Genomic DNA, 26,678 nt, shown 5'->3' with positions numbered 1-26,678 from the left:
AATACAGAATGCAACCGGGCAAAAGACCGAGAAGTAATGGTTGCTGAAAACAAACTCAAAATATAAGTGATAGCAGGGAAAATAAAAACTATGACGAGTCTAACAGCAGGAGAAAACAAGGCCCGATGTTTGAAAACAACCCAAAAAGATTCCAGCAGGAACGGAAGCAAAATGTCGCATCCCCTCTTGGTAAAATTCTGGAAAATAATTTATGAAGATCGAAAAGAACACAACAAGGAGGCAGAATGGATCTGAACCTTTGAAGAGAAGAAGCAACATCTCGAGGAAATACCCCCAATAATAATTGATGCATAAAAGATAAGACAACAATTTGCAAAAATGGCAAACTTCAGAAGCCCTGGCTCAGATGGGATCCCAAACTTCTGGCTGAAGCAATTTGATGCTCTCCACGTTCACTACGCTCGAGCATTCAATGAACTTATCCAAGGGGATCAGGAAATGGATGAATGGCTCACAGAAGGTAACACCTTCCTCATCCCAAAATTTTAATTGACCCAACTACCTCACAAATACTGGCCAATAACCTGTCTACCAACAACGTACAAACTTTTAACAGCAAACATCACAGAAACTATGTACCACCACCTAACACAATAAGGAGGCCAAGAGGCAAAACAGAAGGAATGCAGGAATGCAAGTGGGATGTTACGGAACAATAGACCACTTGCGACTAAACAAGGCCATACTCAAAAACTGCATTATGAGAAGAACCAAATTGTCCACAGCCGAGATAAGACTACGAGGTCTATCTAAAAAGTAAAGGGACTGAGCCTGCTGTGTGCTCCACTTACACAACTTGAATGAACGGGTTGCGTCACAGTCTTTCGCAACATTCCAGCAATATATATGATTGGTGATGGTTGACTGTGCTCATTGTGTGATTTTTTTTTTACAAGTCGTGCTTTACACGTTGTCTAGTTTGAGTTGTTACGCTATGAGTTGTGAGCAGAGAGCCAATCTGAAGTTTCTTGCCAAGCTTGGCAAAACACCTTCCGATTCCTTCGCAATGCTGCAGCAAGTCTAAGCGGAAGAAACAATGTCACGTACACATGCATTTGAATGGCACAAGAGGTTCAAAGAGGGATGGGAGGAGGTTGAAGACGATCCACGGTCTGGAAGACCTTCAACGAGCAGAACGGTGGACAACATCAAGCGTGTGAAGCAGATGGTGCACGCAGATCGTCGACTCACGGTGTGGATGATTGCTGAGGAACTTTCCATCAACAAGGACACTGTCTGGAGCATCATCACTGAAAATCTCGAAATGCGCAAGGTGTGCGCAAAGATGGTCCCAAAGCTGTTGTCCGAGGACCAGAAACAGCAGAGTCACTGTCTGTCAAGACATTATCGAGCATCTCGAGGACGATCCAGACCTGCTCGGGAGAGTCATTACTGGCAATGAATCATGGATATTCAAACACGATCCCGAGACCAAACGGCAGAGTCGTCAGTGGAAAAGTCCGGCATCACCAAGACGAAAGAAAGCAAGGATGTCGAAGTCGAAGGTCAAGGTGATGCTCATCGCGTTTTTTGACATAAAGGGCATCGTCCACTTCGAGTTTCTACCACAGGGTCAAACAGTGAATCAATACGTGTACAAGGAGATCCTTCGGCGCCTCATGAGATCAGTCCGGGACAAGAGGAGGGATCTGTGGGAGAACAACGCCTGGGTGCTCCACCATGACAATGCCCCTGCTCACAGTGCCCTGAGCATCCGACAGTTTCTGGCGGAGAGGAACGTGCCAACTCTGGAGCAACCCCCGTATTGGCCAGACTTGGCCCCTTGTGATTTTTTTCCTGTTCCCCAAGCTCAAGGGGGTGATCAAGGGGACCTGATTTCCTGATGTGGAGGCTATCAAAAGGGCCGTGACGACTTGGCTCTGGAAGATTCCAGAATAAGTCTTGCGGGGGTGCATCGAAGCTTGGAAGAAGAGGATGGACAAGTGTGTGAGACTGGAGTGAAACTATTTTGAAGGGGACAAGCTGTGATTTCAATATATTTTTTGGAATAAATTTTTTGTGAAGTCAGTCCTGTTACTTTTTAGATGGACCTCGTATAAAATAGCTTTTGATAGTGTCCCACATTCATGGATGACAAAGTGCATGCAAACTCAGAACATAAATCCCCAAATAATCAAGCTGATTGAGAAAGCCATGGATCTATGGAATACCGCATGAATCCTGCAGCACTCGGAAGGAAAGAGCGAAATACCAGGAGTGCAGATATGACATGGGATCTTCCAAACGGACAGCCTTTCCCCCCCTGCTGTTTTGCCTGACTGGATCCACGATGTAACCTCATTAATGAGCAAGGACATGGATACACTTCTAACTTCCAATAAAAGAACGTCCAAAGAAACAAGAAACGTCACACATCTACTCTGCATGGATGATTTAAAACAATTCGCACCAATCAATGAAAATTTGGCAAAACAACTGAAATTGGTGAAACGGTACTCCGACGACATCCAAATGGAATTTTGCTTAGATAAGTGTGCCAAGTGCTCATTCCTGCAAGGTGGATGAACAAAAATGGATAACGTAAAAATTGACTGAGATACAACAAGACAGGAGCTTGACAAGACACCAAAGCATCTTACAAATACCTTGGAGTAGAAGAGGGTCAAAAAATAATGCGCAAAACAATTACCGAAGAACACCTGTGTAGAACGAGCGTGATCCTGAAAACATACTTCTCCCCAAGGAACAAAATCAAAGCCATAAACCAACTAGCAGTACCAGTGTTCCAATACAGCAGTGGAATAGTAAACTGGCTACAAGCTGAAATCAAAAACGAGATATCAGAACAAGGAAACCCCTCACCATCCACAAAATGCATGCCAAAAAATCAATGCATCCCAAGAATGAACCTGCCGAGGAAAGGAGGTGACATCCTGATGGAACTCAATCAAGTGCACAGAGCGACGACTGTTGGATTAGCAGAGCAGGTGAAAAGTTCAACAGACTACCGAATACAATTTGTACACGAGCATGAACACAACAAAACAGAAAAGGTATCTCTTACTCACCTTGCAAAAAACTTCCAAAACAGGTACGAGTCGAATATATCACGCACCAAACAGAAACAAATACAGCCCCAATGATTGCAAAAAAGGCAAAATAAAAATACAAAACGAAATACCAACAGATACATAGTGACAACTTGGGAGAAAGACAAAAGAGCAGGGAATATATATATATATATATATATATATATATATATATATATATATATATATATATATATATATATATATTTGGACAGATTGGTGAAAGACAAAGAAGGATCACTGGAATGGTTAAGAAGAAGTCAGCTCTATTGGGATGGAGAACTAATCAAAAATGCCCAATACCAAGGGCACTACACAAATGGCTTCAGAAAAATGGCAGGACTGAGCCAATCGGACAAGTGTAGATTCTACAAAGTAGATACAGAAAGTACGAGTTGCCTCCTATCGAGATGTAAAAAACTGACATCAGAACAGCTGTACACACAAAGGCACAACAAGTTATATAAAGTAATCCACTGGCATATTTGCAGAAATTTCAATATCGCAGTTTCACAAAACCAAGGAACCATTAACCAAAAGCAATCATTGAAAACAAGGACATAATTCTCATATACGAACTGATGATCCCATCCAGCATGAGCATAGAAAACAAAGCATTGCAACTGGACGTAGTACTCAGATACAAAAAGGAAAATAAGGCATTGCTGAATGAGGTTTTAGTACCCATTGAATTTGATATAAATAACACAGAATATCAAGAAAATGACCAAATATCAAGACCTCAAGAATGAAGTGATAAGATCCTGGAAGCTGAAGAGAGTCATAATTGTACCGGTGATAATTGGAGCAATGGGAATGATAAAGAAGAACCTTACAAAGATCCTACAAACCACTCCTGGGAACATTACCACAAACGAGCTACAGTTGGAGGCCATCTGGGGCTGGGTGACGATCTTGAAAATAGCCCTCGGAACAAAACTCTGAGAACAACAAAAGTTCTATTCACACCTTGGTCCATGAATGATGATCCTTCACCAAAATGAAGGTGGCTACTTCAAGCTCCATCTTCTGAAACCGCATAATAGACATAATAATATCTCAATATATATATATATATATATATATATATATATATATATATATATATATATATATATATATATATATATATATATATATCTCTCTCTCTCTCTCTCTCTCTCTCTCTCTCTCTCTCTCTCTCTCTCTCTCTCTCTCTCTCTCTCTCTCTCTCTCTCTCTCTCTCTCACTCACTCACTCACTCACTCACTCACTCACTCACTCACTCACTCACTCACTCACTCACTCACTCACTCACTCACACACTCACACACTCACACACTCACACACACACACGTTTCTCCTTTCACCAATAGATGCAAAATTTAGTATAATTTATCTTGTGCTCCCAGAACCAAAGGAAAAATTATCTAATGTATAAAGCTCTTTATAACCACTGACTGACTGACTCACTGACTGATATTAAAGATCGGTACATTCTGGGTGATGTAGAAAGCTGAAATTTTGCTTGTCGATGGATATCGAAACCAATACACCCGGAAAAATCACAGAACCATCGGAAAGCATCTGTAAATGAAAATATAAATCAATGAAAAAAGATGAAGGTGAGCGACTCGAGACAATGTGTAAGCATACCCTGCTAGTAATATATATATTACTCCATATATATATACAGTCAAAGCTCGTTACTATGCCACCCGTCGGGACCGAGCAAAAGTGGCATAGTAGCGAGAGTGGCATAGAAACGAGATTTTGTAAAAACGACCTTATTTTCTCAAGTTACCCATCTGTAGTTAATCTTTAGACAAAATTTATTCCAGCAAGTAAAAGGCACGACTGTTGTATAAGCTAAGCGAACGCAGAACATACACACACTAACAGAGTTCACACACTAACATATGGCATGGCGAGAAATTCACGACACACAAAGCTTTCAAGAATCGTCGGCTGGCGCATCTTCTTTCGGCGGATCTCGTGCATCTCGTTGTCTCGCCGATCGCACGGTTGCATCACACCGGGCTTCCCGCTTCTCTGCTGCATGAACTTCCGGACAGTGCTACAAGCGCGCTGGGCTTCCTCGAACGGAACGATTTCCTCCTCGACAGTTACCTCGTCATCTTCGCTTTCCACCGGCTCGTCACTGCACAGAATCTCCTCCGCAATCTCCTCCAGCGTGAAATACCCGCCAGTCCCGAGGCGCTCGTCGGCTTCAAGAAAGTCAGACAGCTCGATCTCCTCGTTCTCGTGCATCTTTTCCTCGGCAGGCAGAGCTTCCCAGATTTCGGGCAGCTCCGCATCCTGTGGCTCAGTTTGGATCTCCTCTTCGATGAACTTGGCCTTCGCGAAACAGTTCCTGATCGTCGACTTGCCGACCGGCTCCCAAGCACGCCAGGCGACGTGTAGAGCGTCGAGCAACGTGAACTTGAACTCCTTTCCCTCGTCTATGGCCTCAAGCCGGCGGCATAGCAGGAGCTTCTTGTAGTGGCGCTTGAGGTTCTCTATGATTCCCTGATCCATTGGTTGCGAATTGGCTGTCGTGTTGGGTGGGAAGAAGACCAGTTGGATGTTGTTCAGCTCAAGCTCGGGAGGGTGGCCAGAGAAGTTATCGAGACAGACCAGCACTCTGCGTCCCTGCTGGCCGAGTCGTCCGTCCCACGCACGCAACATCTCCTCGAAAAGCTCCGCCGTCATCCACGCCTTCGAGTTCGCCTTGTACTTGACCGGGATCTCTTTGTTCTTGAAGGCACGGGGTTTCTTGGAATTGCCAATCACCACAAGAGGGAACTTCTCGCTGCCGCTCATGTTTGCCCCAACCAGAAGAGTGATCCTTTGCTTGCTTTTCTTTCCTCCAGTACACCGCTCTCCCCTGAAAGCCATGGTCTTGTTCGGAAGCAGCTGCCAGAAGAGTCCAGTCTCGTCCAGGTTGAAGACGTCGTCTGCGGAGAACTGCCCGAGTAAGGGCCGGAGAACCTGTTGTTGCCACTCAAGAAGGGATTGCGAATCCACCGCTCCAGCTTCGCCCTGCACTGTCTTGAACGTGATGCCGTGGCGCTTCTTGAAATTGCCCAACCAACCGTCGCTCGCCATGAAGTCTGGGATGTGCATCAGCTCGGCCAGTTTCATCGCCTTCTCCTTGATCAGATCGCCGCTGACAGGCACATTCTGTCCTCTTGATTGCTTCAGCCACATGAGCACTCCCTCATCAAGCTTCGGGTCATGAGCCTGCGTCAACTTCATGCGCTTCGATGGAAATCCAGCTTTGATTGCAGTCTCGATTGCATCCTTCTTGCTGAGAATGCCCTTCACGGTGATTCTCTTAACTTCGACGCCCCATTTCTTGCTAATCTCCCTGGCCAACTTGGACTGATTCGGCTCCTTCTTCGCGGCATCGATGATCTCCTTCTTCTCCTTCAGCGTAAAGTCGGTTCGCTTGCGTTTCTGAGCTGACATTATGGGCTGAATTTGAAAAAAAATGATGTCACTGTTGTACGTGTGCCTGCGTGTCTGAGTGTGTGCTCGCGCTTTTTTGTGTCTCGTTGTGCGTGTTGTGATTGGCTTGTTGTGGCTGGCATCGGGGAGAAGAATCGCGTGTTTCGACACAGTCTGACTATGCGCGTACGTATTGAGTTATGTTGTGCGCAGCTGGACTGTAGTTTGTCGCTTCGCCTTTGGAAGTGAGTGTGATAATCGAGCACTGCGCAATACAGACTTTTTCACGACTCGTGCCTTTTAACAGTCACACAGTAGTGGCATGGTAGCGAGAGTAGGGGGTGGCATAGTAAATTTATTTTGTATTGAATTTTGTCGGGACCGAGCAAAAGTGGTATAATAGCGAGAGTGGCATAGAAGCGAGGTGGCACAGTAACGAGCTTTGACTGTATATATATATATATATATATATATATATATATATATATATATATATATATATATATATATATATATATATATACATATATATACATATACATATATATATACATACATATATACATACATATATATATACATATATATTCATATATATATATATATATATATGAATATATATGTATATATATATATATATGTATGTATATATGTATGTATGTATATATATATATATATATATATATATATATATATATATATATATATATATATATATATATATATATATATATATATATATATATATATATACACACAAACATACATGCACAGATCAAATCCCTGAACTTGACGAGCCAGAAGGACACAGATCACATCACAGCACTTGCGACATGACCTGTTAGTGACAAGTGTCATTTGCCACACAGATACGTTGTCTGCCCTGCTGCTCACGAGTAAGGAGGTTTGCAGTCAGGAATAATAATAAATTTAATGAAAGGAGCACATTGATCCTATGGCATGATGCTGACATGATGTGCACAAATTATGTTACACCGACGCATCACCTCCAAACTAGGATGGCGTTTGTATGGCACTCAAGTCTTCGTGGACTGAGATTAAAGCCTCCACGTTCACAAATACATGAAAGCAGAGTTGTTGATCCAGTTTTCGCTCTTATTTGTCCCCTTGTCCTTTTTCCCTGCCCATGGCCCTTTTTTCTCAAGACTATGTGGGGTAAAGTGTTCTGTGAACCCTTTAGATTTGTTTTGTTTTCCTCCAAGCTTGATTAAATGACAATCCTTCATGGTTTACATGCACTTTTTGTTATAGTTGTAAAAGATTGATGGATTCGCTGAAAGTATCTGGTAGTTTGGAGTGCTCGTGCAAACCACTTTGTGGAGTGACGTCATCGCGGCGCAGAGCATTCTGGGTGTCTCCAACATGGCGACGAGGTCATTCCTGAATGAGTTTCCTGATCTGTGAACAAAGTTGTGCAAGTGAAGCTTCTGAGAAACGAAAATATTGTTGTGGGCCGGGGATCGGTGGCGGGAACGACCACTAGGTGGAGGAGGTTTGCGTCCTCTCCCACCAAACTCCCCGGAATTGTAGGTCGTCGCTCGGATAACTCCACGAGCCGGCGGGTCGTTTAACCGACCGTGATCACCAATATTTCAACCGCGTAGCGTAGGGTCTATTTGTCTATAACCAATTTACCTAATTAACTGCGATTTCGACTACCGGTGGAACCACGCCCTCGGCACGTCTTGCTCGAACAGGGTCACTCGAACCGGGTCACTCTACCGACTGCGGTAGAGTTCCAACTACCGACTACCAACTCCGGTTCGGGTGCAGCTGAGCGGAAACTGCCAAAGCCGTGCTAGCTGGAATGAATGGATTATCGGGGATAAAAACCCGGCTAAACTCAGATCCGAACCATGCTGGACCAATGTAAGAAGGGATGGAAATGAACTGGGGGCATTTCTAACAAGTTTTATTTACAGTAAATGAAGACACAAAGCAAGACTTAACGCGAATATGCAAGAAGTATTTACAATGATCCAAAAACACTTATTCAGTTCTACTTAAAGATAGGCCCACACGCAGACACACACACGAATGAAAATAAACCCAGAGTCTTTATTGGACCCTCGCAGCCATTTAGAGAGACAAGCTGGGGGCCAGAGTTCGGTGGTGTACCTGACCGTCAGAGGAAGGGCATGCTTCGCGATGCGGCACCTGACAATGGTCGCTGGTTTGGTCCCCAGTCGCACGTGTGGGACTCGAGGTTCGTGGTGGAGCTCGGGTGCTGAATGGCCGGGATCTATGGAGGGGGGTCGGGGTCGCTATTCCCTTCCTCGTAGAGGGCCAGCAGAGACATGTTCGCCGCCTCGACGCCCACCAAAAACTCTTCGAAATAACTTTTAAAAGACTCTCCAAGACGTCAAAAAGACCACCTGCCTCAGAGAGTGCTCAGGAATTTTATTGGACCTCCCTCAGCAGGGAGGGCCTTGGTGAACACACCTCGCTGTCTGTCTCTGATTAGACAGGTCCTACGGCCCACCTTTCCGGGGCAGGAGCCTTGGCCTGTGCCGGGAAACCCCAGCCACTCCTCCACACGGGCCCACACTCGACGAGTAACAGTATCAATGCTGCAACGGCCCCTGCTGGTAAACCCTAGCCAGTCTTCCATGCGGGTTCATACTTGACGAGTCACAGTATCAAAGTTGCACAGGCCGTCGTGCAAGAGTTACAACGTTTGTGGAAGGATCGTTGGTGGAAGCGGCAAGGAACGGCTGCAAGACCCTGCCTTGGCAAGTCAGAGTGCTTGTAGACAGCGGGTGGGTAGTGGATCGTGATGGGGAATGGAATGGTTGTTCGTTGGAGGGTTCGTTGGATGTAAAGATTTAATAACCTAACTAAAAAAAGAAATCGCAACGCACGCATTTGATTCTCCCACGAAACAAAAGGAAGGGGATCTGACTACACACACACTTAACGACATAACTGACTTTTGGGACATCTGTATGTTGAATGCAAATGGTTTCCAGATCCATAACAATATCAAAACAGCTTAAATTTACAGATTATTTGTTTGGTGAATTCTTGTCCCGCATACAGAAATGTGCTTAAAGACGATGTGAATCGATGCAGGTTAAAGTTCAACATTTATTAGCAATAATTACTCAATAACTGGGTAAGTAAGTATACGTGCTTCACGTATGCAAGTCGCCAACCTTGCACCATGACTTTTAAAAGGAAATGTCATGATTCCAGGCAGTAATAAACAAGGAAATAAGATTTATTGGCATGTTTCAAAGAATGTATTATTATTATGGCTCATGCTGATTTCATCATTTTCTGTAAGCACAGCTGTGCCACTGATGCAGTGCCCCCTGTTTCCAGTTAGCTGGTACTCATTTTGCTCACCTTAGAAGGATGACAGGCTGCATCAACCTACCTAGTGTTCCTTAACTGGAGAACAGGTCTTAAACTCAAGACCATAGTTAACAGCAGAACAGGGACTCAAACTGAAGACCCGAATATCTGAAGCCAGCCGCCTTAACCATTAAGCCAACACCAGGGTTAACAGCAGAACAGGGGATCAAACTCAAGACCCGAGTTAACAACAGAACAGGGGCTCAAACTGAAGATCTGAAGCCAGCTGCCTTAACCATGAAGCCAACACCAGGGTTAACAGCAGAACAGGGACTCAAACTGAAGACCCGAATATCTGAAGCCAGCCGCCTTAACCATTAAGCCAACACCAGGGTTAACAGCAGAACAGGGGATCAAACTCAAGACCCGAGTTAACAACAGAACAGGGACTCAAACTGAAGATCTGAAGCCAGCTGCCTTAACCATGAAGCCAACGCCAGGGTTAACAGCAGAACAGGGGCTCAAACTGAAGACCCGAAGATCTTAAGCCAGCTGCCTTAACCATGAAGCCAACACCAGGGTTAACAGCAGAACAGGGCTCAAACTGAAGACCCGAAGATCTGAAGCCAGCTGCCTTAACCATGAAGCCAACACCAGGATTAACAGCAGAACAGGGGCTCAAACTGAAGACCCTAAGATCTCGAAGCCAGCCACATTAACCATTAAGCCAACACCAGGCTATAAGATGTATTCATTCGTCTTTGTCTCGAATATTGTACCAGTTATTGTCAAAATAATTACAGGAAACATGTTCTCTAAGCAATGTTTTATCGTCATTTTCACAATTCCAGGATTTGATGGATTCGGTTATTTGAAAAGGTTGGCGGTGGCACATTTGTTCTACCCCTTGAGGAATGGGATCCGGCTATAATCTGTTATCCTAGTACTGTGCAAGCTGTGCATTGAATCATGAGGTTTGCCTTTTTGGGGTAAAATCCTTTAAGCTGGCTGTTACAACTGCTTGCACAGTCTTGTTTGTGGGTTGTGGTGTCATGAGAGATCGTACATTGTCTTTTGACCTTCCTCTTCTACCACCGCTATATGAGGAGGTCATCATTTTATGGTTTAAGGAGTGAATCTCCAACTGGAAATGAATAAATAATTCAAAGTTTAATGTGCTGACATTATTCCTGCCATAGCTTTTCCATTATCAATGTAAAGTTTCCCTCGTTCACGAATTGGCTTTTACTTCAATGTGACCTCGTTTTCTGGCACCGTCTTGTTGTTTTGGCTGCTTCTTCTCACTGTTTGACATCGATAATGGCAATGGCATGTCAAATGCACTATCATCTTTCAACAGAATCTTGGCTCCGTTGTTATTTTAATTTCGCCGGTCTCGTGGGGCCCGCAAGCGATCATTTGTGACAGCACACGCATTTCGGGAATCAAAATGCATATTCCCAGGCCACCATAAGAGACCATAACTTACAAACCCCTTTCCAGAAGACCAGACTTAACAAGCATTTCTCCCGAAATGAGACCTCGCATATGAATAGTGTGATGTTTTTTTGTTTTTAAAGAAGAACAGCAGCAAGGATCATGTCCCCGGAAGAGTAATAGAGGTTAGGACAGTGCTTCACTTAAAAAAATTAGAACAGCATACCTCCGCCAGGTTAACAGTTTACGTTTTGTATCCCACTGATAGGCCGGATCTACATCCGGACCTTAACCAAAATCGAATCGGCTTGTTCTCGTCACCTACCTAACTCATCCACCATGTTTTGTCATAATCCGTCCAGATATTTTTGAAATATCGTGCTATACATTGGTTTTGGCCCTATCTCTCAATGGGGAAGAATCACTTAAAAAATATAAAAAATTCTCGTATTCTGTCAGATGCCAGATCTGACCTCGACAATGCCAGATCCAGATCTACACAAAAATCAAACGAATTCGTCCTTGTCACACACCCATCGTGTCCACCAAGTTTCGTCTGAATCCGTCCACAAATTTTTGAAATATTGTGCCAGATATCGTTTATCACCCTTTACCACTCAATGCCGAAGCTTAAAAAATTGTCAGATCCGGATTGGGATCTTCACCAAAATGTGATCAATTCATCCTGGTCAAATACCCAACCTTTCCATCAAGTTTTGTCCGAATCCACTTCGAATTTTTGAGATATTCCTGCTCAAAGACAGACAAACAGACAGACATGGGTGAAAATAACCTCTGTTATACCTTCGGTGGCAGAGCTAAAGACGAAATAGGTATTCAAAGAAGTATTGTGAGTAAAAAGGTAGAAATGGCTGGGACGAGTGAGGTGAAGGATAAGAAAAATCTGACTTTAGTTCCACACGCACAAAGCAAAAAGCAGGGTTGAGCAATTGGTTCACTTTCTGTCTGCCCGCCTGTCTTTCTGTCCACAAAAGTCAGTTTATGAAAGAGGAACAACTTCATTTAAATTGAATGTTATATTTTGCACATAAATCTGTAGATTAACATTACTTTGGCTCTGGAATTGACAAATTGTACGGTTTGTGATTGTGCATGTGCCGATTGTGCATGTGCAAACACAGGAGTGAGATAATATTTTTTCAGTCTGTCTGCCTGTCCGGTAGTCAAACAAAATTGAAGATCATTCCAAACGGGAAATTTACTGCTTTTAAGGACGTCATAATGGACACAAACAACAAGCACTAATAACAAATGTAATGTGTTAAATAAAGTGGTGTAAAAGATGTTGCATCAACAACAGTAAATTTTCAATTCTCTTTAGTCAACAACCTTTAATTTCTTGATTTTATTGAAAATGAATTATTTACTTGAACACTGGAGAACACAAATCGCTTTATTGGCACTGTCAAAACCCTTCCGTTTTCGCAGGACTTGGACAAAATATTACAGCATTTCAGGTCATCACGACCAATCAGATTTGCCACTTACAGACCCCTCCCATGTCCTTCTTCTCAAGACTTAACTGGGTAAGGTATTCTATGAACTCTCTCGTTACTTGAAAAATCGAAGATTTTTTTTCAAGTATGTTGGTCATTTGATTTTGTTATTCTCTCTGTCTGTCTGTCAATCGCCTACAGGTCACAAATTAAAACTGATCACAAAATTTCACCAAGTTGTAGAGGTAGTCTCAACTGAGAAGCCTATTGATTTTGAGGTCAAAGGTCAAAGGTCATCTTGAAGTCGAATTTCTAAAATCGTCATTTTTTCATCCGATTGACTTGAAGCTTGAACAGCAATTTCATCGTGCATCACTGAATTGGGAAACAAACTATTTTTGGGATCAAAAGGTCAAAGGTCAACTCAAGGTCAAACTTCTAAAATCATAAATTTTCAACTGCAAAATCTTCAATTTACATCCTATTAACTTGAAACTTGAACAGGATTTGCATAGTCCATCACTGAATTGGGAAACCAACTATTTTTGAGGTCAAAAGGTCAACTCAAGGTCAAGCTTCTAAAATCATCAATTTCAATCTGAAAAATAATCAATTTTCATCCGATTGACCTGAGCTTTGATTAAGATTGTCAATTTAAATCTTAATGAAATGGACAATTTCATGTATCCATGGCAACCTTTGGAGAGGGGGATGGATTTTGCAAGTATCATGCTCTGCACAACGTCTTTTTCTTATTTATTTATTTCTTTATGTTAATACCATAACACAGTTTACTGCAATGCTCGGGTTTCTATCCTGCATTTTAATGTCCCAGTGGTCTGGAACTATGAGCGTGCACCTTGTTTTGAAAGGGTTCTGCAGTTGCATAGGGTTTTTGGATTGTTGACTCACTGATCTTTCATCTTGGAATGAAATTCTTAGTCTGTTCTTCGTCATTTGTTTTAGCTAAAATATCCTTTGAATAGTATTTTGGAAATGGTAGAGCCAAAGGTCGTAATTGGAGACAAAGAGAGCGGCAGAAAGTGGGAGGAAGAAGAAGATAGAACGGTAGAGGTGGGTCAAGCAAAAGAGACGGATGAAGGCGAAGGCAGAGGTAGCAAATGTGAGAACACGCTCGAACTGCTGATGCCGTTATGCATATGTTGTGCCCATATTTCCCAGATCTAATGCCATGACCATTTCTTTAACCCGCTCACCCCTGAAAGCCCAACACCCTCCAATTTAGAACCAGGTCGAAGCCAGGGTCTTTGGCTTTTGCAAAGCAATCAAAGGCACTACGTTTCCTCCATTCCTTTTCCCTCCTTCCACACTCCCCATCGCCTTCCCCACCCTCAGACTCCATCTCCACCTCCAGGCTCACATCAGCTTTCACCCCATGCCCCGACTTTCATTAAGCGCCGGATTAAAAAAAGAGACTTAAATTACATATCGGGCTTTCAGTTCCTACTGTGCCTGGAACTCATTCTCCATGGATGGCTGTGCTCTAGTCCTTTGGACAGTGGCGTGGCAGTTTTGATTGTAAACCTGAGACCAATTTGAGATCGTGTCAAATATCAGTAATGCTTTAAACTTCGAAAATGTAGACGGAAGAAGAATATGCTGATTTGTAAAAATTACTTTCCACCACACACCTATTCGTACGTTGTTTTGGCAGTTATAGAAACACAAGCCGCCGCAGGTACGTAGTTCATAGTTCATGTGGTTAGAGCAGGAGCTTAAAGGAATTTAATGTCGACCATCCTGAGATGATATCCCTTCCCTTTCCTCTATCCCCTGCTACAGGAGACTAGAGCTTCTGCAGAAATATTTGCTGGACCCTCATGGCCACCAATCTGGTAACCCTGCTGGGTGAGTGCCACCCAATGCAGTAAGTGTCACCCAAGAGCTAGTCTACCCTACCTCGACAATGCCAGAGTCTCGGCGAGAGCAGCAGAAAAGCAGTGGCATCAGAAAATACAGAAACAAAAGGAGCATGAAACAGAATGATAACCCCTTTTATAAAAAAACGAAAAAAAAAAACTTTACATTTACCCCTAATACTAACAGCAGCTGCTGCTGCTGAAAAAAAAAAACATTAAACAGCTGTGACGACCACAGCACGCCGCATTTTGTTCCAAGCTCAATGGGCCAAACCCCGGGCCAGGTTAGGCCATGGGGAAGATGGGGCGCCCGGCGGTCGCATCCCGGTGCGCAGCGAGTACACACAAAATGAAAAAGTGATGAATGGAGGAACGCGCATGGCAGAAGGCAAGGCGCGCCGCTTTCCATATTTTGCCTGCATTATTTCTGTTTATTAGCTCATAAAATATGCATCGCCCGTTCCTCCCAGGCGGCCACTGGGCAGAAATATTAAACTCATATTGCTTAGCTGGGTTGGCGAAAGCACCCTGGCCAGTTGAAGGACAAACGGCGGAGCGTTTCCATGATGGGGTCATGTGGTCACGGCTGTTCGGGTTTAATTTCATCTGCGGTCTTTCCCCCTACCTCTTCCTCGTCCTCCTCCCCCTCCTCCTCCCCCCCTCCTACCCCTCCACCATTGGCTTGATACACCGCGCTCTGGTTATTGATATCTGTGAAATTTTCTGTGCAAGAGACGATCAATTTTCCAACCAGTTGCAACCTCTGCAGAACCGTGCACTTAAGTTCTTTTTTTGCAAATCATTATGTAACCGCAAGGAATGCAGTGTAAAGAGAATCGGCCACGATAAAAAAAAAGAAGATATTTGCCTCATCGTGCTTGTTTTGCGTTGTAATCCAAATACCTGGTAGGTATGTCTGTTTATTATGTACGCAATTGTTGCAGAACGTTTGACCTCCCCCCACCCCAGATGCTCCATACACGTCCTCTCCCTTGAAGAAGGTATATATACAAGGAACTTGGACACAGGAGGAGGCCATTTGGCATTTCATGCTTGTGCTCTATTAACACCACATTAATTAAATCTATCAGTTTATCGACTTAATCTCACCAGTGGGTTGGGCAGGGGCGTGGTGAGGAGCGAGGATGTGTGGCTTGATTTAACTCTGCACCTTTCATTCCTGTCTCTTCCCAAACTTGAAACTCACAATCATCCATTGTGAGATCCTTGCTTTTTTTTTTTTTTTCAATTTGAATTTTCTCTTTCGTCGATCCTTGTTGTCCTGGTGCCGCTCAGATTCCTCACCTCTTTTCCTGAAGCTATTCAAAATACAGTCCTTTTCCTTGACGAGAACCCCCCCAGTTTATCGCCAGTGGAGCAGAGAAATGCGTGCAGAACTGACACTTCCAAATAAACCACAAATTACCCGAACGTGCCATTCAGTCTGAAAACCGACACTTTAAACCGCCATTTGCCTCGTGAACATGGTGCCCTTAAGTCCACACCATGCCACGGCCGTTCCATGCTCCCCCCACTCCTTCACCCCCCCCTCCCCATCCCCGGTACACCTCGCCGCCACTGATGGAAGTGACAGTGCGTAGTTTAACGAGGCGCCCTGACAGCCTCCGAGTGCGCCTCGTCGAGGCGGCGGGGTCGTGCGAACCAGCAGAAGGCTGCCGGGCGTTGTCATCCCCGCTCATTACGGGAATGATGGCAATCGCGTTTAATTACACGTGCTAATTGCTCGCTTTACTGCGGCGTTCGTTAGCGGCGTAATTAGCCAGAGCGCCGGGCGGCGTGGTGGTGCTGCGGCGAGGGCAAATCAAAAATTAGACAAATCACAGAAAGCTGCGTCGCCCTTTATGGCACTTGTGAGGTTGTCGCTCGTTATCTGACTGTTGTTCGTCGTTTGACTGTCATTCATCGTTTGACTGTCATTCATCGTTTGATTTGACTGTCATTCGTCGTAGGACTGCTATTCGTTCACTGTTCTTCTTCTGTTGACTGTTCTTCCTCTGCCAACTGCTGCTTGTTGCAAGACTCTTGACTCTCTCATCGCTCGTCTGTCGACTCTCGTTTGTCTACTGCTGTTCATCTCTGTCGACTCTCGCTCGGTGTTCGTCGCTCCTCTGTCGACTCTCACTTGGTGTTCGTCGCTCATCTGTCGACTCACCTGTCGACTCTCACGAGGCTTTCGCCGCTCATCTAGCGATTCTCACTCACCACTCGTTTAGCGACTCACTCATCTGTCGACTCTTAGGCATTTGCCGCTCTTCTGGCGACTCTCACTCATCTGTCGACTCACTAGACATTCGTTACTTGTCTGTCGACTCTCACCTGTCGACTCTTGCTCGGTGTTCATCACTCGTCTGGCTACCATTGCTCATCCATTGACCACTGCTCGCCTGTGAAGTCTCGCTCATCTATTGGTTTGTTGCTCATCTGGCGACTCTTGCTCAGTGCCCATCGCTCAACTATCCACTCTCACTAGGCATTCATCGCTCGTCTGGCAACTCTCGACTGTCAGCTCTCACTCATCTGTTGATTCTCACCTGACCTGACTCTCACGAGGAATTTGTCGTTCTTCTGGTGACTCGATCGTTGCTCGTCTGTCGACTTACTGGGCATTTGTCGCTTGTCTGTCGACTCTCACTCTGCATTCGTTGCTTGTATGATGATTCTCACTCATCACTCGTCTGTCGACTCTCGTCTATCAACTCTTTATCGGTGTTTATCGCTCGTCTGGCAACTGTTGTACGTCTATCGACCATTGCTCACCTGTCAAGTCTCGCTCATCTATTGGTTTGTCGCTCATCTGTCGACTCTTGCTTGTCGACTCTCACTCCATGCCCATCACTCACCGATCGACTCTCACTAGGCATTCACCGCTCATCTGGTGACTCTCGACTGTCAACTCCCACTCATCTGTTGACTCTCCCCTGTCGACTCTTGCTTGGCATTCGTCGAGTACTGTCGCTCACCTGTCAACTCCAGCTCATGTATTGGCTCAATGCTCGTCTGTCGACTCTCCTCTGTCACCTCTCGCTCGGTGCCCATCGCTCATCTGTCGACTCTCTCGTCACTCTTCTGGTGACTATCACTCATCAATGCTAATCTGTCGACTCTCCCCCATTGCTCGTCTGTCAACTCTCACTCATCTATTGGCTCGTCGCCCATCTCTCGACTCTCGGTGCCCATTGTTCGTCTGGCGACGACCACTCGTTGATGCTTTATCTGTCAACTCTCACTCATCCATTGACTCGTTCGTCTCTCGACTCTCTTACTTGCCCTTTGTTGACTCTTGATTGTAGCTCGTCGGTCGACACTTGCTCATCTGTCATCGCTCAACTCTCGCATGTTGCTCGTCAGTCGAGTGTCAATTGTGGGCTGTCGATTGTTGCTCATCTGCAAGGCGTTGTTGGCTGCCAGGGTGCCGCTTACCATCATAAAGAAAGTTTGTTTGTTTTTCATCAGGATGTACTGCAGAAACAAACCAGCAGACTCTTCAGAATTTTTTTTTTCGACAAGGGGAAACCGTGGAACTAATTGGACATGTGTCAGAACTCATGGCAGTGTGGTATCTCAAAGTGTACCGGAGCAATTAGCACCAGAGTCATTTGTGGTTTTTGTCATTTATGCAAAGATTCTGGAGCAATCTAAGGACGATCTTATTTGCTTGGAAGAAAAAGTAAAACATCCTAGAAGATTTTGTATCAGGAGGACTGGTGATCTGCAGTCATTTGGTGTCTTTTCATACGCACAAAAATAATGGGGATAAGTAGTTCAATTGAGACAAAGGAATAGAAGAATAAGGGAGAAAAGAGCAAGGTTTGGAGAGAACAAGAATATGAAGGAAATGGGAAGGAATGGGACTTCTTTTGGAGGGGGTAGGTGAGGAAGAAAGCAAGTGGGGGGGGGGGGATGTCAGAAGGTTGTTTTCCCTTCAAACATTTCCCTCTACGACCATGAAGTGAAACTGAGCACAGATGTTCATCCTTTTCAATGTATTTTCCAGCCAGTTTTGCACATTCCTCCAAACACGAGGTGAGACTTCAAAATGCATTCAGAAGAGAAGCCAGGTTTGTTATCTTCGATGAGCATTTTGCTGTGGCTGAATTTCTTTGATGTGGATGCAAGAGGTGAGAGATTTCTGATGCCATTTAGAAAACAGAAAATAATTATGGGGTGTTGGGGAGGGGGTAGGTGAAGTTGAAGGGGTGGGACTTTTTGACTGTTGTATAGGCGAACGCTTTAACCCAAATTGGTTTCAGAACGTGTTTCATGAATCTTCATGCTTCACAACACTCTTAAGACAAACAAGACAAATAAAAAAAAACAACTAAAGAGCATCTCAAAATACAAACCCGTCTGCTTCCTCATTGTACACAAACTAAACTTGACGAAAACACCGAAAATAAATAAATTAATAATTCCTATCAACTGGTGTTCTTCATCTTCTCAGAATAAATGTTTGTTGAAAATTTGATGACAAAATGTCACAATCAGTGTGTGTGTGTGTGTGTGTGTGTGTGTGTGTGTGTGTGTGTGTGTGTGTGTGTGTGTGTGTGTGTGTGTGTGTGTGTGTGTGTGTGTGTGTGTGTGTGTGTGTGTGTGTGTGTGTGTGTGTGTGTGTGTGTCCTCCATACCTCCAAAACCATGAAACCTATCAGCCTGAAACTTTGCATGCATACTTGGGGAACTCCAAGGAAGTGAATGAATGGAAATTTGGTGCTTGGGTTAATTAAAACACCCCTTTTTAAGATGTGTCAGATCAGGTTAGATCTGTGACCTGCTACAGGTACCATGTAAACCTGTACTAACTTGTTCCATGGTCGGGTTGTCGGCGACTAAACCGTCTCCCCCACCAGGTTTTCTGGTGAGGAGGGTGTTTGGATATGGACACCCAGCAGGATTAAAAACAAAACCTGTCAAAGGGCGGAGGAGCTCCATGTGAGCCAACGGCCATCCATATCTAGTGCCAAACTGTGTCTGCGGATGTCCTCCTGCAGTTGGGTTACTTTTTTATTAGGAGGTTGGTGGCAGGATTTTCACTCCGGCCACCAACAAACCCTTCGTTCCACAAAACACACGAAAAGCATTTTAAAAATCTGAAAACCCACTCCGTGGGAGTACCTCCTGTGCAGCTTCCCTTCGCAGGGCAGCTCACTGGATGACGGAATTGGGGCAAAGCCTTCGGGACCCCCAATCTTTGATGATAGGAGGGAAACCACGGGGTAACATCCCTGGGTCAGATTGCGGGAGAGTGTGTCGGAGTGGTGCTGAGGTGTCATCCACCAGACGGCGGTCTCCTTGGGTTAACCTGAGGCGGTCCCTTCGGGTGGGTGCCTGGAATGTCCTATCCCAAAGAGAGGATGATCACCTGTTTCTGTTGTCATCTGAGCTCAAGCGTTTGGAGATCGGGATAGCAGCTCTCTCTGAGGTTCGGAGACCGGATTGCGGCGAGATAATGGTGGGTGGTTACACCTACTATTGGTCTGGTCGCTCTGATGGTTGTCATACCCAACCAGTTGCTGTGGCTGTGTCCAATAAGCTGACCCCAATGATAATTGAGGTAACACCGGTCAACGAGCATATTATGAGATTAAGGATTCGTCACTCCTTAGGTGTCATTTCCCTGGTCTCTGTTTATGCTCCGACTGAGGCGAGTGATCTCACCGTGAAGGTCACATTCTCCGCCACGCTTGAGTCTGTGGTTGATCAATGCCCCAGATGAGATACACTTGTAGTCTTGGGGGATTTCAATGCATCGACTGGAACTGATAGGGATGGTTATGAGATGTGTGTTGTTCCCCATGGGTCAGGAACTATGAACCAGAATAGCACTAAGTTCCTTGACTTTGCAAGAAGTCATGGACTTAGGGTGGCTGGTTCATGGTTTCAGGGCCCACAAGCTCATTGCTAGACTTGGTATTCCAACGCTGGCGGTGCGGCAAAGGAGATTGACCATGTCCTCATTGACGGTCGCTGGAGGATGATCCAGAACTGCAGGATCTACCGGAGTGCTCAGTTCCTCAATACTGACCACAGGCTTGTTGTAGCAACTCTAAAGCTGCACCTTAAATCCTGGAGAATGGTACCATCCCAGCCTTGGCTGGATGTTGGCAAGCTCAGGGATGAGAGAGTAGCTGAGGAGTTTGCGAACAGGCTGAGTGGACACTTGGGGGGTCCTGAAGAGTTGTGGAGTGCCTTCAAGACCACCGTCCTTGATGTTGCTGGTGGATGTCTTGGAACTCACCGCAGGGCAAAGAAGAATTTTGTCTCTCAAGGGACACTGGATACCATTGACCAGAGTCGCAGGGCCAGGCTTAATGGCAGAGCTGAGTTGTTCAGGGAGCTAAGGCGTAAAACTGTACGTGCACTGAGGGTGGACAAGGAGGCTTATGTGCGAGGAATCTGTTAGGGGGTAGAGCATCACCTATGGACAGGTGATTCTCGTCCCGCTTACAGGAGAATTCGCACATTGCGTTCATCCAAGCCCATCCCTCAGAGCACTGCAGTTAGAGCAGAGAGTGGTAGGCTCTTGACAGAGGAGTCTGAAGTGAAGGCCCGCTGGGCCGGTTACTTTGAGCGGTTGTACCAGGCTGATCCCCCAGCTGTCGAGTTGGACGTCAAGGGTGTTACAATCCCTGTTGCTGACCCTCAAATCAACTGTGGTCCACCTTCGCTTGTGGAAACACGGGCTGCGGTGAACCGGTTGAAACGGGGCAAAGCTCCAGGGATCTGTGGCATCCATGCTGAACTTCTCAAGGCTGGTGGAAATGCTGCACTCATGTCATTGCATGCAGTTTTGTGCTCTGCCTGGAACACAGGCATCATCCCAACTGATTGGAAGAGGGGCCTTGTTGTTCCTCTCTGGAAAGGGAAGGGTGATCGCCAAGACTGCAACAACTACCGAGGGGTGACGCTGCTCTCAGTGCCGGGCAAGGTCTTTGCTCGGATAATTCTTCATAGGGTTCGCCACCATCTGCTTGAGCACCAGCATCCAGAGCAGTCAGGCTTTACACCAAAGAGGTCAACGATTGACCGTATCCTTGCTCTTCGTGTCCTCACCCAACACAGACGAGAGTTTCGGCAGGGGCTGCTTGCAGCCTCGGACCTTGATTTTGCAGATGATGTAGTCATCTTTGCGGAGACTTTAGATATCCTTTTGGGGGCCCTCGAGGTGCTGAATGAGGAGTCGGAGCCGCTGGGATTACGGGTTTCTTGGGTCAAAACTAAGATCCAGGCTTTCGGTGACATCTTGGATGCTGCTGTCCTGTCTGTGTCTGTTTGTGATGAAGATGTTGAGGTCGTGGAGAGATTCCCTTACCTTGGCAGTGATCTTCATGTCTCTGCTGGCTGTGAGTCAGAAGTCAACAGACGTCTGTGTCGGGCCTGGGGAGTCATGGATTCACTGGATCATGGGGTGCGGCGCTGCCGGTACCTGTGCGGGAGGATGAAAGTCCGAGTCTTCAGGTCCTTGGTACTTCCAGTCTTGCTCTATGGATGCGAGACTTGGACTCTGACCAAGGATCTGAGACGGAGACTTAATTCCTTTGGTACCAGGTCTCTTCGGAGAATCCTTGGCTATCGCTGGTCGGATTTTGTGTCCAACGAGCGGTTGCTGAGAGAGACTCGGATGAGATTTGTTACCTGCATAGTCCATGAGCGTCAGTTGCGTCTATACGGACATGTCGTTCGTTTTCCTGACGCTGATCCTGCTCACCAGATTCTCTCAGGGGGGGGGGGGGGGAGTGTCGTGAGTGGAGGAGGCCAGTGGGCCGACCAAGTGCCTCGTGGTTGCAGCAGGTTGACCATCATCTCAAGGAGATGGGGATGGGCCTGGCATCTGCCTGGGGGATGGCCAGACGGAGGCCCCTGGAGTACCGGCGGAAAGTGGACGCAGTGACGCGCTGTTCTGGCACATGCTCCCATACCTGACCTGACCTGACCTTTTTAAGATAACTAGCCAAACCTGCGCTTTACGCGAAGTTTTGAAAGTGAGGATTCGTTCGGACGTCAATATATCCAGTGTTCACAATGTGATTTATCGAATTTCTTTAAATACAATGTTTCTTGTTACATTTTTTTGTGTGTCAAATTCACCTTCTGAGGTAGTCAGCATGTGTAGAAGAGGGTTTTACTGCAGATGCTGTTTTCTCGGAGTGGCATTATACCTCTCAGCGGTGACAGTCTGTGGACGACAGACGTAATGACGTTAGCGAATGACCGATGATGTCATGACGTCATTACGCCTCTCAGCGGTGACGTCACACGTCGCCATGCAAACGAATGTAAAAATTAGAAAATCGCCAAAAATTCCCAAACCTGTCCGTCTGGCACGATCTCGCATAGACCATGATGTTCATGAGACCACAGACCACCCGCATGCTGAAAGTGGAGAAAATTCGTCAGGCAGTTTCGGAGGAGAAACGTCAAATTACGCGCAGATGTTAACAGAAATAATATATAGGATTAACGGCCTTATTTAATTATCCTTTATCAAGGCTCATCCTTGGTCACCTCGCCGTCCCTCGCTCAGCTCACTGGGGTCTTAATTCACCATTTTTTGGGCTGCTCAATAATTCTTTGATTTGGAAGAGGCCACAACAGTTTCTTTACGACGTTTTTTTTCACTTTCCTCACTCATGCTGGACCATCATACCTGTGAATCGCTGGATAAATTACAATGCTTATAAACGCCTGGAGATGCCAGCGTTCATCACTTTATTTCATTTCCCCACATGCCATAACCTCGAGAATCTCTTATTCTGAGCCAAATTACAAAATTTATGCTCCATAATGAAACTTATCAGCAGTTCCAAATGCTATAAAAAGTATTCATTTGTCCAATTCGGACATTGCTTGACGTTCTGGGCATCTCCGGATGCATGGTGTTTATATAACCTATCGGCAATTGCTAATCACTGACCAAGCTAGCTGTTATTGTCAACCCTTTCATTGGAGTGCTTGCTTGAGTACTTAAGCCACATGGCGAGCTTGGTTGTTCTTTTCCAAGCCATTGCCAAACATGGCAAAAGTATTCGCACTATCTCTGAATATATAGATCAACTTGAACAAAGTTCAGGCCCTACTCATCCACGTTTGGTCCCATGTTGTCGTGCGTGCGGTCCCTCGGGTGGTGTCTCACTCGCTGAAAATGTGCAATTTTATTTCGAAGTTTCCCCTTTTTGTACGATCTTCTTTCATTAAACAACCCATCATTTCGACATAGAAAGATACAGATAAAAAAAACTAAACATTTCATTTTAAAAAGTTTCTTCAACCGTTTCATTGGAGTGCTCACTTGGAGCGCTCTTCAAGCTTCGATCTATACAAGCTTCCATGGCGATACCACGGCACGTTTCTCCATAGAGACATCATCCTGAGTTACGAAGGCAAAATATATTCGATGACAAGTAGTAATGCCCAGCGTTGCTCGGGCTTTCTTGCAAATTTCCTGAATAGCTGTTAGCGGTTAGGGTTAGCGGTTAGGGTTAGCGGTTAGGGTTAGGGTTAGTGTAGCTAACCCTAACCCTAACCCTAACACTAACCCAAACCCTAACCCAAACAGCTTGGCGTAGCGGAGGTAAACAGCGCCCAGGGCAAAGTGGAAATTTGCGTCCCCCGTAAGCCTTAAACTTGAGTGGATTTGAATGGAAAATCCCATAAGGGATATCGATTTATCGATTTTTTTCGAATATCGGAAGTGTTATGGAAGAAATTTATAGCCAATGACCTAAGTTGGACCAAAAGCCATAATCGTACCGAATTTGAATGGAATCCGTTGGAGTTTGTGAAAATGCATCAAAACGAATTTTGAGGGGCTTCTTAAGAAAGACAATAATATCATTAGTATATGTGCCAAATCTTGTTTCATTTCATGCAGTAACAAAAATCTGATGGTGGAACAAAGAAAGGGGCATGCTGAAATATTAATATAGATTACAATGAGTAAATGAGAAGGGCACTCGGTAGAGCGCATACCTCTGCCCCGTAATGCCTGATCCACAAGAACATATCTGGCCCAATAAGTTTTTGAGATAGCGTACTATATATCGTTTTTGAGCCCTATCTCTCAATGGTGAAGAATCACTTAAAAAATTCTCGTAGTCGGATCCGCATCCAGATCTTCACCAAAATCTAATCAGTTCGTCCTTGTCACACAGCAAACCGGTCCACAAAATTTCATCCGGATCCGTCCACAACTTTTTGAGAGATCCTGCACACAAACAAACAGACAAACAAGCAGACAGAAAGGGGTGAAATCATAACCTCCTTTGCCTTCGGTGGCGGAGATAAAAATGTTTTCAGTTGTTTCAAACCAATAATTCACCACATCACAGCAGGATAGCCGAGAGGTATACACACTCGCTCTGAGCTGTCTAGTCTGGGTTCGAATCCCGACCCAGCTATAAGCTGTCATCCTTGTGCTTCACAGGCAGAGTGATTCATCTATGTGTGTGCCATCTCTTAGATGGATGTTAAATTGCACATTACATCTGCCAGAATTCCCCCTTTCCCCCTCATCACTCTTACTCTCTCACCCCTCTCTCACCCCACTCTCCCACCCTCTTCCTCTCTCTCCCACCCCTCTCCCTCTCCCTCTCTCTTCAACCCCTCTCACTCTCTCTCCCACCCCTCCCTCTCTCTCACCCCTCTCGCTCTCTCTTCAACCCCTCTCCCTCTCTCTCCCACACCCTCCCTCTCTCCCACACCCTCCCTCTCTCCCACCCCTCCCTCTCTCCCACCCCTCCCTCTCTCTCCCACCCCTCTTCCTCCTCCATCCCTCTCCCTCCCCCTTTCTCCCACCCCTCTCCCTCCCATTTCCTTTTCTCTTGCCCTCTCTCTCCCACCCCTCATCCTCATTCCCCACTCCTCCCCCTCTTCCCCTCCACTCTCCCCCTTTTCTTCTCCCCTTCCTCTCTCTCCCCCTCTCTCTCCCAACCACCCCTCCTCCTCTTCCTCATCCCCACTCCTCCTTCTCTGTTAAGGACTGACAGTTTTGTTTTGAATTCCCCAGAGTGTAGCATGTATGAATCAGATTTGGAATGAGCTGGCCAGAGGGGTGCAAAGGTCACTGAATGTGTGAGCATGCATGCAGACAAGCCTTTGCCAGGCAGATAACATGGGTTTTAAATGCTCCCACCCAGTTTTATATAGAACCCAGCAGTTAAAAAGAAAATGTTGCTGTTTGGGTGCATTTTATCGCCCTTCCATTCCTCTCCCCTTCCTTCCCATTACGCTGCCTTCTCTCCCCCTGCCCTCACACTTATCTCATCCCAAACCCCTTCCCCTCTCCACCCCCATGGACATCTCTGGGCAGTCTCCGCAAGCTGTAATAATGTGCTGTTTTAATATACCCCGTTTTGTTCAATCCCTCCTTCCTTCCTTTATTCCATACAAGTGCTGATTCATCAAGATGAAGTTTACCGCATTGTGGTTATGCGCAGGTGTGGAACATTGCTGATGCAACCAAATTGTGCAAATATATACATGTGCGAGTAAAAATAAAGGCCGGATGTAATCTCATCTAGCTAGCCCCTGCAACGTGGTTTTGAAGGTGTCGAGGGAGGATGAAGTGGCAGGGTCCTTTTCCAGGTGGTTCGAATCCCTGCAGATATGGGGGAAGAAGGATGAGGCATATACCTGTGTACTGCGGCTCAGTGTCATGAAGCGGGATCCATGTCCTCTGGTACGTGATGAGGCTTCAGTGAGGTATTTACTCCACCTGATGTCCAGCAGGTCATTGCGAATGCAGTACATCTAGGCAAGACTGCTTTGGAGTCGTCTACTCTCGAAGGTGGGCCATTGTAGTTCTTCAAGCAGTCATGACACTGCTGGTAGGACCATAGTTACTATTGGCATAACGAGCACCCTTACGCTGGACTATCTCAAGCTCTTGATGTTACGCCGAATGTGAGGATCTCATGTTATTGTAGCATATTCCACGATTGGCCGGACATAAGTTGTGAATGTGGCCTTCTTAATTCTACGGTTGCATCAGCTGAAGTTTCAATGCAATAATGCATTGGTGGAGTTAGGTTTTTTGACAGATGCATCCACGTGGGTGTTGAAATTCAGCT

General features: G+C 45.5%; 1 long non-coding RNA gene across 3 annotated transcripts in view; it reads left to right on the top strand.

Annotated features, from left to right (window-relative positions):
- The window catches only part of LOC147013373 (uncharacterized), a 153,794-nt gene that overhangs the window by 36,756 nt on the left and 90,360 nt on the right, over positions 1–26,678 (top strand). Inside the window, exons 5-6 of one of the 3 annotated variants that reach the window (XR_015051304.1) lie at positions 12,705–12,802; positions 26,000–26,678. The exon at positions 26,000–26,678 is cut by the window's right edge and continues 142 nt beyond it. This is a non-coding gene — a long non-coding RNA (uncharacterized LOC147013373). Of the gene's footprint in view, positions 1–12,704; positions 12,803–14,515; positions 15,362–25,999 lie in introns of those variants that run through there. The other 2 variants (XR_015051305.1, XR_015051303.1) reach the window with 2 other exon arrangements.

Source organism: Eptatretus burgeri, chromosome 14 (assembly GCF_056783735.1).
Source record: "Eptatretus burgeri isolate ZD-2024b chromosome 14, Ebu_testis_v1, whole genome shotgun sequence".
NCBI classification, from domain to species: Eukaryota; Metazoa; Chordata; class Myxini; order Myxiniformes; family Myxinidae; genus Eptatretus; species Eptatretus burgeri.
Note: the sequence above shows the minus strand (reverse complement) of the source record. Positions and strands in the feature narration are given on the sequence as shown.